Raw genomic sequence first — 11,833 nt, 5'->3', positions numbered from 1 at the left:
ATGGAATAGACAACAGATGGAAATTATTGGCAATTATCAACATGCTCAAGAAAGGAGTGGTTCTGCAGCTGGGGACCACAGACCACATCTCAGTAACAATGCTTTCTGGCTGATGTTTTGGTCACTTTTGAATGTTGGTTGTGCTTTCACACTCGTGGTAGCATGAGACGGACTATACAACCCACACAAGTGGCTCAGGTAGTGCAGCTCATCCTGGATGGCACATCAATGCGAGCGGTGGCAAGAAGGTTTGCTGTGTCTGTCAGCATAGTGTCCAGAGGCTGGAGGCGCTACCAGGAGACAGGCCAGTACACCAGGAGGCGTGGAGGGGGCCGTAGGAGGGCAACAACCCAGGAGCGGGACCGCTACCTCAGCCTTTGTGCAAGGAGAAACAGAAGGAGCACTGCCAGAGCCCTGCAAAATGACCTCCAGCATGCCAAAAATGTGCATGTGTCTGCACAAATGGTTAGAAACCGACTGCATGAGGATGGTCTGAGTGCCCAACGTCCACAGATGGGGGTTGTGCTCACAGCCCAACACCGTGCAGGATGCTTGGCATTTGCCACAGAACACCAGGATTAGCAAATTCACCACTGGTGCCCTGTGCTCTTCACAGATGAAAGCAGATTCACACTGAGCACATGTGACAGACGTGACAGAGTCTGGAGATGCCGTGGAGAGCGATCTGCTGCCTGCAACATCCTTCAGCATGACCTCTTTGGCAGTGGGTCAGTAATGGTATGGGGTGGCCAGAGGTAGCCTGACTGCCATTAGGTACCGAGATGAGATCCTCAGACCCCTTGTGAGACCATATGTTGGTGCGGTTGACCCTGGGTTCCTCCTAATGCAGGACAATGCCAGACCTCATGTGGCTGAAGTTTGTCAGCAGTTCCTGCAAGATGAAGGCATTGAAGCTATGGACTGGCCCGCCCATTCCCTTGACCTGAATCGGATTGAACACACCAGGGACATCATGTCTCGCACCATCCACCAACATCACGTTGCACCACAGACTGTCCAGGAGTTAGTGGATGCTTTAGTCCAGGAACAGGAGGAGATCCCTCAGGAGACCATCTGCCGCCTCATCAGGAGCATGACCAAGCATTGTAGGAAGTCATACAGGCACATGGAGGCCACACACACTACTGAGCATCATTTCCTTGTCTTGAAGCATTTCCATTGAAGTTGGATCAGCCTGTAACTTCATTTTCTACTTTGATTTTGAGCATTGTTCCAACTCCAGACGTCCGTGGGATATTAGTTGTGATTTACGTTGATCATTTTTAGGTTTTATTTTTCTCAACACATTCCACTATGTAATGAATAAAGATTTACAACTGGAATATTTCATTCAGTGATATCTAGGATGTGGAATTTTAGTGTTCCCTTTATTTTTTTGAGCAGTGTATATACAGTGCCTTGCGAAAGTGTTCGGCCCCCTGGAACTTTTCAACCTTTTCCCACATATCATGCTTCAAACATAAAGATACCAAATGTAAACTTTTGGTGAAGAATCAACAACAAGTGGAACACAATTGTGAAGTTGAATTAAATTTATTGTTTTTTTAAATTTTTGTGGAAATTCAAAAACTGAAAAGTGGGGCGTGCAATATTATTCGGCCCCTTTACTTTCAGTGCAGCAAGTCCAGAAGTTCATTGTGGATCTCTGAATCATCCAACCTTCTCCTAAATGCCTAATAATGATAAATATAATCCACCTGTGCGTAATCGAGTCTCCGTATAAATGCACCTGCTCTGTGATAGTCTCAGGGTTCTGTTTGAAGCACGGAGAGTATTATTAAGACCAAGGAACGCAACAGGCTGGACCGTGATACTGTTGTGGACAAGTTTAAAGCTGGATTTGGATACAAAATGATTTACAAAACTTTAAACATCCCAAAGAGCACTGTGCAAGTGATCATATTGAAATGGAAGGAGTATCATAGCACTTCAAATCTACCAAGACCCAGCTGTCCCTCTAAAGTTTCATCTCAAACAAGGAGAAAACTGATCATAGATGCAGCCAAAAGGCCCATGATCACTCTGGATGAACTGCAGAGATCTACAGCTGAGGTGGGACAGTCTGTCCATAGGACAACAATCAGTTGAACATTGCACAAATCTGGCCTTTATGGAAGAGTGGCAAGAAGAAAGCCATTTCTTAAAGATATCTATAAAAAGTGTCATTTAAAGTTTGCAACAAGCCACCTGGGTGACACACCAAACATGTGGAAGAAGGTGCTCTGGTCAGATGAAACCAAAATCGAACTTTTTGGCAACAATGCCAAACGATATGTTTGGCGTAAAGGCAACACAGCTCATCACCCTGAACACACCATCCCCACCATCCCCACGGTCAAACATGGTGGTGGCAGCATCATGGTTTGGGCCTGCTTTTTTTCATCAGGGACAGGGAAGATGGTTAAAATTGATGGGAAGATGGATGGAGCCAAACACAGGACCATTCTTGAAGAAAACCTGTCGGAGTCTGCAAAAGACATGAGACTGGGACGGAGATTTGTCTTCCAACAAGACAATGATCCCAAACATAAAGCAAAATCTACAATGGAATGGTTCACAAATAAACGTATCCAGGTGTTAGAAAGGCCAAGTCAAAGTCCAGACCTCAATCCAATCAAGAATCTGTGAAAAGAGCTGAAAACTGCTGTTCGCAAACGATCTCCATCAAACCTCACTGAGCTTGAGCTGCCAAGGAAGAATGGGCAAGAATTTCAGTCTCTCGATGTACAAATCTGATAGAGACGTACCCCAAGCGACTTGCAGCTGTAATCACAGCAAAAGGTGGCGCAACAAAGTATTAAGTTAAAAGGGCCAAATAATATTGCACGCCCCACTGTTCAGTTTTTGATTTTCCAGAAAAATGTAAAATAACCAATACATTTCGTTCAACTTCACAATTGTGTTCCACTTGTTGTTGATTCTTCACCAAAAATTTACATTTAGTATCTTTATGTTTGAAGCATGATATGTGGGTAAAGGTTGAAAAGTTCCAGGGGTCCGAATACTTTCCAAGGCACTTTATATCTTTATACTTCATACAGAGCTAGATAGCAGAACAGCCGGTAATTCCTTTGTCGGCTCTGGCTAAATCATTACAGAACCCAACAGGATATGAGACATGGTTTACATACAGTAAACCATTGCATATCCGTTAGATTTTTATATGTCTACGATTTGATTAGATGTCTAAGATAAGATTTTAGCGACATCAATGAGGCTGCGCAGACTCCCCGCCTGACCCGCGGTGAACTGACAGCGTTGAAAAATGTTCAGAAACTTTCCCACACTAATGAGTTCATGTCCGGTCAGGCGGTGAGGCTGCGCAGGCAGCTTTTTATTCATTCCTCCGTGGTTTACAGCCCGTCCGGAAGCATTAGCACCCCTCCAGGTTATAAACTATTTAACCCCTTGAGGTGGATTGCAGCGTGGGGCTTGACTATTCAGCGGACAGGTATGGGATATTGTTGTTTTTTTATTTTGGATTTTTTTTACACAAGAACGAGGTCTTCGCTTGGATTGAGAGTGTAATAAAATGTTAAACTTGTGTGTTTCATTATTTCATTAAAAGACTTTATTCTTAATGTGTGTCTGTATTTTCATATATTAGGATTAATACTATAGGATAATAATGGTTAGGTGTCCTCTTGACACCTCTCCATTATTAAGCAGGCTTAATGTCACCTTACAATAGCAAGGTGACATTAACCCCTTATTACCCCATATGCCACCACCACAGAGCAATGGTAAGAGAGAGGCCTTTTCTGGGGTGGCTGGGGGCAGATTGTTTTAGCCAGGGGGCCCAATAACTATGGTCCCTCTCTAGGCTATTAATATCTGCTGTCAGTCACTGGCTTTCCCTCTCTGGCAGAGAAAATTGCACAGGAGCCCACACCAGTTTTTTCCATGAATTAATCTTTTAATTTAATACCTACAGCTCCAAAATTTTACACACACAGACTACTAACATTATTAGTCAGGGACATATATAAATCTAACGGATATGCAATGGTTTACTGTATGTAAACCATGTCTCATATTCTGTCGGGTTCTGCAATGATTTTACAGAACCCGACAATTGAATTATCGGCTATTCTGCTATCTAACTCTCTATGAAATATAAAGATATAGATATATACAGTGGGGCAAAAAAGTATTTAGTCAGTCAGCAATAGTGCAAGTTCCACCACTTAAAAAGATGAGAGGCGTCTGTAATTTACATCATAGGTAGACCTCAACTATGGGAGACAAACTGAGAAAAAAAAATCCAGAAAATCACATTATCTGTTTTTTTAACATTTTATTTGCATATTATGGTGGAAAATAAGTATTTGGTCAGAACCAAAATTTCATCTCAATACTTTGTAATATATCCTTTGTTGGCAATGACAGAGGTCAAACGTTTTCTGTAAGTCTTCACAAGGTTGCCACACACTGTTGTTGTTATGTTGGCCCATTCCTCCATGCAGATCTCCTCTAGAGCAGTGATGTTTTTGGCTTTTCGCTTGGCAACACGGACTTTCAACTCCCTCCAAAGGTTTTCTATAGGGTTGAGATCTGGAGACTGGCTAGGCCACTCCAGGACCTTGAAATGCTTCTTACGAAGCCACTCCTTCGTTACCCTGGTGGTGTGCTTTGGATCATTGTCATGTTGAAAGACCCAACCACGTTTCATCTTCAATGCCCTTGCTGATGGAAGGAGGTTTGCACTCAAAATCTCACGATACATGGCCCCATTCATTCTTTCATGTACCCGGATCAGTCGTCCTGGCCCCTTTGCAGAGAAACAGCCCCAAAGCATGATGTTTCCACCACCATGCTTTACAGTAGGTATGGTGTTTGATGGATGCAACTTAGTATTCTTTTTCCTCCAAACACGACAAGTTGTGTTTCTACCAAACAGTTCCAGTTTGGTTTCATCAGACCATAGGACATTCTCCCAAAACTCCTCTGGATCATCCAAATGCTCTCTAGCAAACTTCAGACGGGCCCAGGCATGTACTGGCTTAAGCAGTGGGACACGTCTGGCACTGCAGGATCTGAGTCCATGGTGGCGTAGTGTGTTACTTATGGTAGGCCTTGTTACATTGGTCCCAGCTCTCTGCAGTTCATTCACTAGGTCCCCCCGCGTGGTTCTGGGATTTTTGCTCACCGTTCTTGTGATCATTCTGACCCCACGGGGTGGGATTTTGCGTGGAGCTCCAGATCGAGGGAGATTATCAGTGGTCTTGTATGTCTTCCATTTTCTAATTATTGCTCCCACTGTTGATTTCTTCACTCCAAGCTGGTTGGCTATTGCAGCTTCAGTCTTCCCAGCCTGGTACAGGGCTACAATTTTGTTTCTGGTGTCCTTTGACAGCTCTTTGGTCTTCACCATAGTGGAGTTTGGAGTCAGACTGTTTGAGGGTGTGCACAGATGTCTTTTTATACTGATAACAAGTTTAAACAGGTGCCATTACTACAGGTAATGAGTGGAGGACAGAGGAGACTCTTAAAGAAGAAGTTACAGGTCTGTGAGAGCCAGAAATCTTGATTGTTTGTTTCTGACCAAATAATTATTTTCCACCATAATATGCAAAAAAAATGATAAAAAAACAGACAATGTGATTTTCTGGATTTTTTTTTCTCAGTTTGTCTCCCATAGTTGAGGTCTACCTATGATGTAAATTACAGACGCCTCTCATCTTTTTAAGTGGTGGAACTTGCACTATTGCTGACTGACTAAATACTTTTTTGCCCCACTGTATATGTGTGTCAATGACATATACAGTACAGACCAAAAGTTTGGACACACCTTTTCATTTATAGATTTTTCTGTATTTTCATGACTATGAAAATTGTACATTCACACTGAAGGCATCAAAACTATGAATGTGGAATTATATACTTAACAAAAAAGTTTGAAACAACTTATATTCTAGGTTCTTCAAAGTAGCCACCTTTTGCTTTGATGACTGCTTTGCACACTCTTGGCATTCTCTTGATGAGCTTCAAGAGGTAGTCACCGGTAAGGGTCTTCCAACAATCTTGAAGGAGTTCCCAGAGATGCTTAGCACTTGTTGGCCCTTTTGCTTTCACTCTGCAGTCCAGCTCACCCCAAACCATCTCGATTGGGTTCAGGTCTGGTGACTATGTGACTGTGGAGGCCAGGTCATCTGGCATAGCACCCCATCACGCTCCTTCTTGGTCAAATAGTCCTTACACAGCCTGGAGATGTGTTTGGGGTCATTGTCCTGTTGAAAAATAAATGATGGTCCAACTAAACACAAACCGGATGGAATAGCATGGCGCTGCAAGATGCTGTGGTAGCCATATTGGTTCAGTATGCCTTCAATTTTGAATAAATCCCCAACAGTGTCACCAGCAAAGCACCATCACACCTCCTCCTCCATGCTTCGCGGTGGGAACCAGGCATGTAGAGTCCATCCGTTCACCTTTTCTGCATTGCACAAAGACATGGTGGCTGGAACCAAAGATATCAAATTTGGACTCATCAGACCAAAGCACAGATTTCCACTGTTCTAATGTCCATTCCTTGTGTTCTTTAGCCCAAACAAGTCTCTTCTGCTTGTTGCCTGTCCTTAGCAGTGGTTTATTAGCAGCTAGCTTGCCATGAAGGCCTGCTGCACAAAGTCTCTTCTTAATAGTTGTTGTAGAGATGTGTCTGCTGCTAGAACTCTGTGTGGCATTGACCTGGTCTCTAATCTGAGATGCTGTTAACCTGCGATTTCTGAGGCTGGTGACTCGGATAAACTTATCCTCAGAAGCAGAAGTGACTCTTGGTCTTTCTTTCCTGGGGCGGTCCTCATGTGAGCCAGTTTCTTTGTAGCGTTTGATAGTGTTAGGGCTAGTGGAACGCACCAAGTAAATATAGATGATTTATTGTAATAGATGCGTTCGCAGCCCGGGGTCCACCGTGCAGGAGAACCTGCTGCTAGCAAACGGCGGAACTATATGGCGGTATGAACTAACTCTGATAATTCACAGAGTAGCCGTGAAATCAAAGCACTGCATCCTGTTAGACTTCACAGAGGCACAGGCTAACTACCCAACTGAGAGCAGTCAGTGGTCATGCATGCACACAAAACTCCTCGCCGGAGGTGCCAGCATTCTAGGGGCTTATTTCAGCCGGGTCCCTGAACACAAACTTATATGACCACACTGGCGCAAAGCACATAACATAGAAAGATACTAGCGAATGGCCGTGCAGCCATGTGAGCCTTAAATAATTGCAGCACCTACAGGACCTCGGAGATGGCCCGAGATTCCCCCTGTGCAGAGGCGGGAATTCGACCCCTAACATCACCCCCCTCCTAGGGCCCCCCTCCTTGGGCCTCACGACGTTCGAAGGCAGCAATGAGCTGTGGAGCCCGAATGTGCTCAGCAGGCTCCCAGGACCTATCCTCAGGACCGTAACCCTTCCAGTCCACCAAATAATTTTTTTTGCCACGTACCACCTTGCACCCCAAAATGGGGTTCACCTCGTAATCGTCCATAGATGAACCCGCTGTCCCGGCAGATGACTCAGAAAACCGGGACATGTATACGGGCTTAAGGAGGGACACATGAAAGGTGTCGGTGATACCTAGGCGTGGAGGAAGGGCTAGACAGTAGACCACAGGATTAACCTGTTCCAGGACCTTAAAGGGACCCAAGTAGCGAGGTGCAAACTTAGTGGACTCAACACGCAGCCTGATGTTACGGGCGGAGAGCCACACTAAGTCACCAGGAGCAAAGGTCGGGGCAGGGCGCCGATGTGCATCGGTGGAGGACCTCATTCTCTTCTTGGAGGCCCGGATGGCATCCTGAGTGCGGTCCCAAATGTCTCGTGCCTCCACTGCCCAGTTTGCCACCCTGGAGTCAGCAGAGGACACGGGCATAGGCACAGGAACCCGCGGATGCTGGCTGTAATTAAGGAGGAAAGGAGTGTGACCGGTGGAGTCGGCTACAGCGTTGTTAAGGGCAAACTCTGCCCATGGTAACAAGGATGCCCAGTCATCCTGCCTGGTTGAAACAAAATGTCATAAATATGTGACCAGAGTCTGATTGGCCCTCTCAACCAACCCATTCGTCTCGGGATGATAAGCCGAGGAGAGATTCAACTCAATACTGAGTAGACGAAAAAGCTCTCTCCAGAATCGAGACGCAAACTGGGGACCCCGGTCACTGACAATCTTGTCAGAGCAGTCAGTGGTCATGCATGCACACAAAACTCCTCGCCGGAGGTGCCAGCATTCTAGGGGCTTATTTCAGCCAGGTCCCTGAACACAAACTTACATGACCACACTGGCGCAAAGCAGATAACATAGAAAGATACTAGCGCATGGCCGTGCGGCCATGCGAGCCTTAAATAGTTGCAGCACGTACAGGACCTTCCTAGAAGGACCAATGAGAGGCTGCCACAGAGCCTGAGCACCTACAGGACCTTCCTGAAGGACCAATGGCTTTAGCTGCAGTATCTGAACATGTGACCCTCGATCTCCACTGAGAGATCTTACTCTGGGCATGCTCAGAACGAGAAAAGCTGGACTTAGTCCCAGAAGCGTCTACTCGCCGCTATTCTCAAAGATGTGTCAGCTTTAACAGACTGTCTCTTCATCTGGCTGCAGAAGGTCTCTGCATTTGGCATTACAGATGCCTTTTTATTCCCTCTGACTCCTGGACCCAGCAGCAACTTCCCTCCAGCTCTAGTTTGACACACCTGGACCTGGGTATTTATAAATCCCCAGTCTGCTGCAGAGAGTCGCCGGTGATATTCACATTTTTCCCTTGTGAAGGCTTGGAGCTATAGCAGTCGGCCAACTTTCTCTCTGGAGCAGTTTGAGGGCATTTGGTGCTACCTCTCAGCGTCTAATCAAGTTAAGTTCATTCCCCTTAGGTCTGTCTACCTTTTTGTCTTTAGCATACAGTGGGGATTGACCAGTGCACAGCCCATCCTCCTCCCTATCCAGGGCCTTGCTCTAGCAAGATACAAGGCTTTGTTTTCCTGCTTGGTGATTGATGAGGAACCAGTTTAGGGACGGTAGGGCAGGTAGGGTATTATTAGATCTGCCTATGGGTCTCCACTCATTCTTTCCCTATTATCTGGGCTTCCTTCCCCTCATCCCTTCGTGTTGCACTTAGTCTTCCTACACTGTGCGTGACACCTACTGTATATGCAAATACCTGTTAGCAGTTATAGTGGAGCTTCGACTGTACGCCACAGGTGGCTCCTGCATATCTACTGTGCACATACTATAACTGGGATATACAGTTACAGTAGTGTGTATTAAAGGGCTTCTTTTGTTAAAACACACCGATCCATGGGCTCCACAGGATAGGTGATAATTTATTGATTTTTTGTGTCCCACTATTGGAAACTGCACCGACTGGAAGAATTGGAACGTTTTATCGCCAAAAAGAACACTTTTATACCATTTTAAAATGGAGTGGCAGGTGGGATGTCTGACACAGCTCCATTCATTCTCTTTGGGGTTTCCAGAAAAAAACAAGTGCAGCACTTGCAGCCACTAAGGGAATTAATGGATCAGTGGTCAAGTCATGAATGCCGCTCCAGCAATCAGACCCCCAATCATTAAGTTATCACTTGTCCAGTGGACTGGTGATTACTTGTTTTCAACGGAGAACCTCTGTAAGTGCATCTTGTTCCAAGTATTTAATCACTAATGGAAATAAAGAATCTTCTCCTAATCAATATCAGAGAGAACAATTGACTGCCATACACAACACAATCCACTATAGCAAGACAAAAATACCACATACAAGGAGAAATACCACCACACCATGACCAGACAACATATTATCAGCATATGGCAACCACAAAAATTCCACATACAAGGGTGACCAGACCACATAGTGATCGAATAATATCACATAAAGGGATAAATACCACCACACCATGACCAGACCACATATTACCACCACATAGTTACCAAATACTACAATACTGATCATTAATAGAAAACCACAATACTAATAACACTGTTAATACCAACAATTACATTATACACAGGAGCCCTTTATATAGTTTACAGTGTAAGTGTACAGGTAATACAGTGACTCACCAATGACAATATACATAGGAGCTCTGTGTATAGTGTACAGGTAATACAGTGATTACCAGTGCCATTTTTCACAGGGGTTTTGTATATGGTGTACAGGTAATACACCGATCACCATTTAAATGATACACAGGGGCCCTGTATATAGTATATAGTGTATAATGTAAGTGTACAGGTAATACAGTGACCACCAGTTACATTATACACAGAAACCCTGTATACACCATATAGTGTATAGTGTAAGTGTACAGGTATCACACTAACCTACCAGTGACATCTCCAAAATCCTTCATCTTTGATTTTCTTCTTCTTCATCTGTTACAGACTGCCTTCACTTCTTCCACCCTACTAACCAGAATCCCTCAATGTCTGTCCGCTATTTCATCCTGCTTCTCCGCTAGATTTCTAAAACTTAACATGGACAAAACAGAATTCATCGTCTTTCCCCCATCTAACGTGACCCCACCAACAAACCCATCCATTACAGTAAATGGCTGCCCCTCTCCCCAGTCCAACAAGCTCGCTGTCTCGGGGTAATCCTGGACACTGATCTCTCCTTCAAACCACATATCCAAGCCCTTTCCACTTCCTGCCGCCTTCAACTCAAAAATATTTCACAGATCCATACATTCCTAAAGCAAGAATCTGCAAAAATCCTAGTCCATGTCCCGCCTCGACTACTGTAACCTCCTGCTCTGTGGCCTCCCCTCTAACACTCTCACACCCCTCCAATCTATTCTAAACTCTGCTGCCCGACTAATCCACCTGCCCCCTGTTATTCCCCGGCCTCTCCCCTCTGTCAATCCCTTCCCTGTCTCCCCATTACCCAGAGACTCCAGTACAAAACCTTAACCATGACATACAAAGCCATCCACAACCTGTCTCCTCCATACATCTGTGACCTCGTCTCCTGGTACCTTTCCTGCATGCAACCTCTGATCCTCACAAGATCTCCTTCTCTACTACCCTCTTATCTCCTCTTCCCACAATCGCATACAAGATTTCTCTCGCGTATCACCCCTACTCTGGAACTCTCTACCACAACATATCAGACTCTCGCCTACCATCGAAACCTTCAAAAAGAACCTGAAGACCCACCTCTTCCGACAAGCCTACAACCTGCAGTATACACCGATCGACCGAACCGCTGCACAACCAGCTCTACCCTCGCCTACTCTATCCTCACCCATCCCTTGTAGATTGTGAGCCCTCGCGGGCAGTGTCCTCTCTCCTCCTGTACCAGTTGTGACCTGTATTGTTTAAGATTATTGTACTTGTTTTTATTATGCATACCCCCCTCACATGTAAAGCGCCATGGAATAAATGGCGCTATAATAATGAATAATAATAATAATCTTAGGCACCTATGTTCCACCATCTTGGACCCTTATGTCCCTGGTCCTGGTCCTATGAGACTGGTCCTGGTCCCATGTCCATGGTAATAGGTCAATGATGCTGGCCCCTAGGTCCCTGGTCCCATGCCCTGGGTACAATGCCCATGGCCCCATGCTCATGGTCCCATGACCCTGGCACAGTACCCTTGGCACCATGCCCCTGGTACCATTTCCCATGTCCTGCCCCATGTCCCATGTCTTAGTCTCATGCCCCTAGACCTATGTCCTGGTCCAATGTCATGGTCCTTGTACCCCATGTCCCTGGCCTCCATGTCCCATGTCCTGGTCCCATGCCTCATGTCCTGGCCCCATGCCACTGGTCCCATGTCTCTGGCCCCATGCCCCTGGCCTGTGGGGCCC

Source organism: Ranitomeya imitator, chromosome 3 (assembly GCF_032444005.1).
Source record: "Ranitomeya imitator isolate aRanImi1 chromosome 3, aRanImi1.pri, whole genome shotgun sequence".
Taxonomy (NCBI): domain Eukaryota; kingdom Metazoa; phylum Chordata; class Amphibia; order Anura; family Dendrobatidae; genus Ranitomeya; species Ranitomeya imitator.
Note: the sequence above shows the minus strand (reverse complement) of the source record.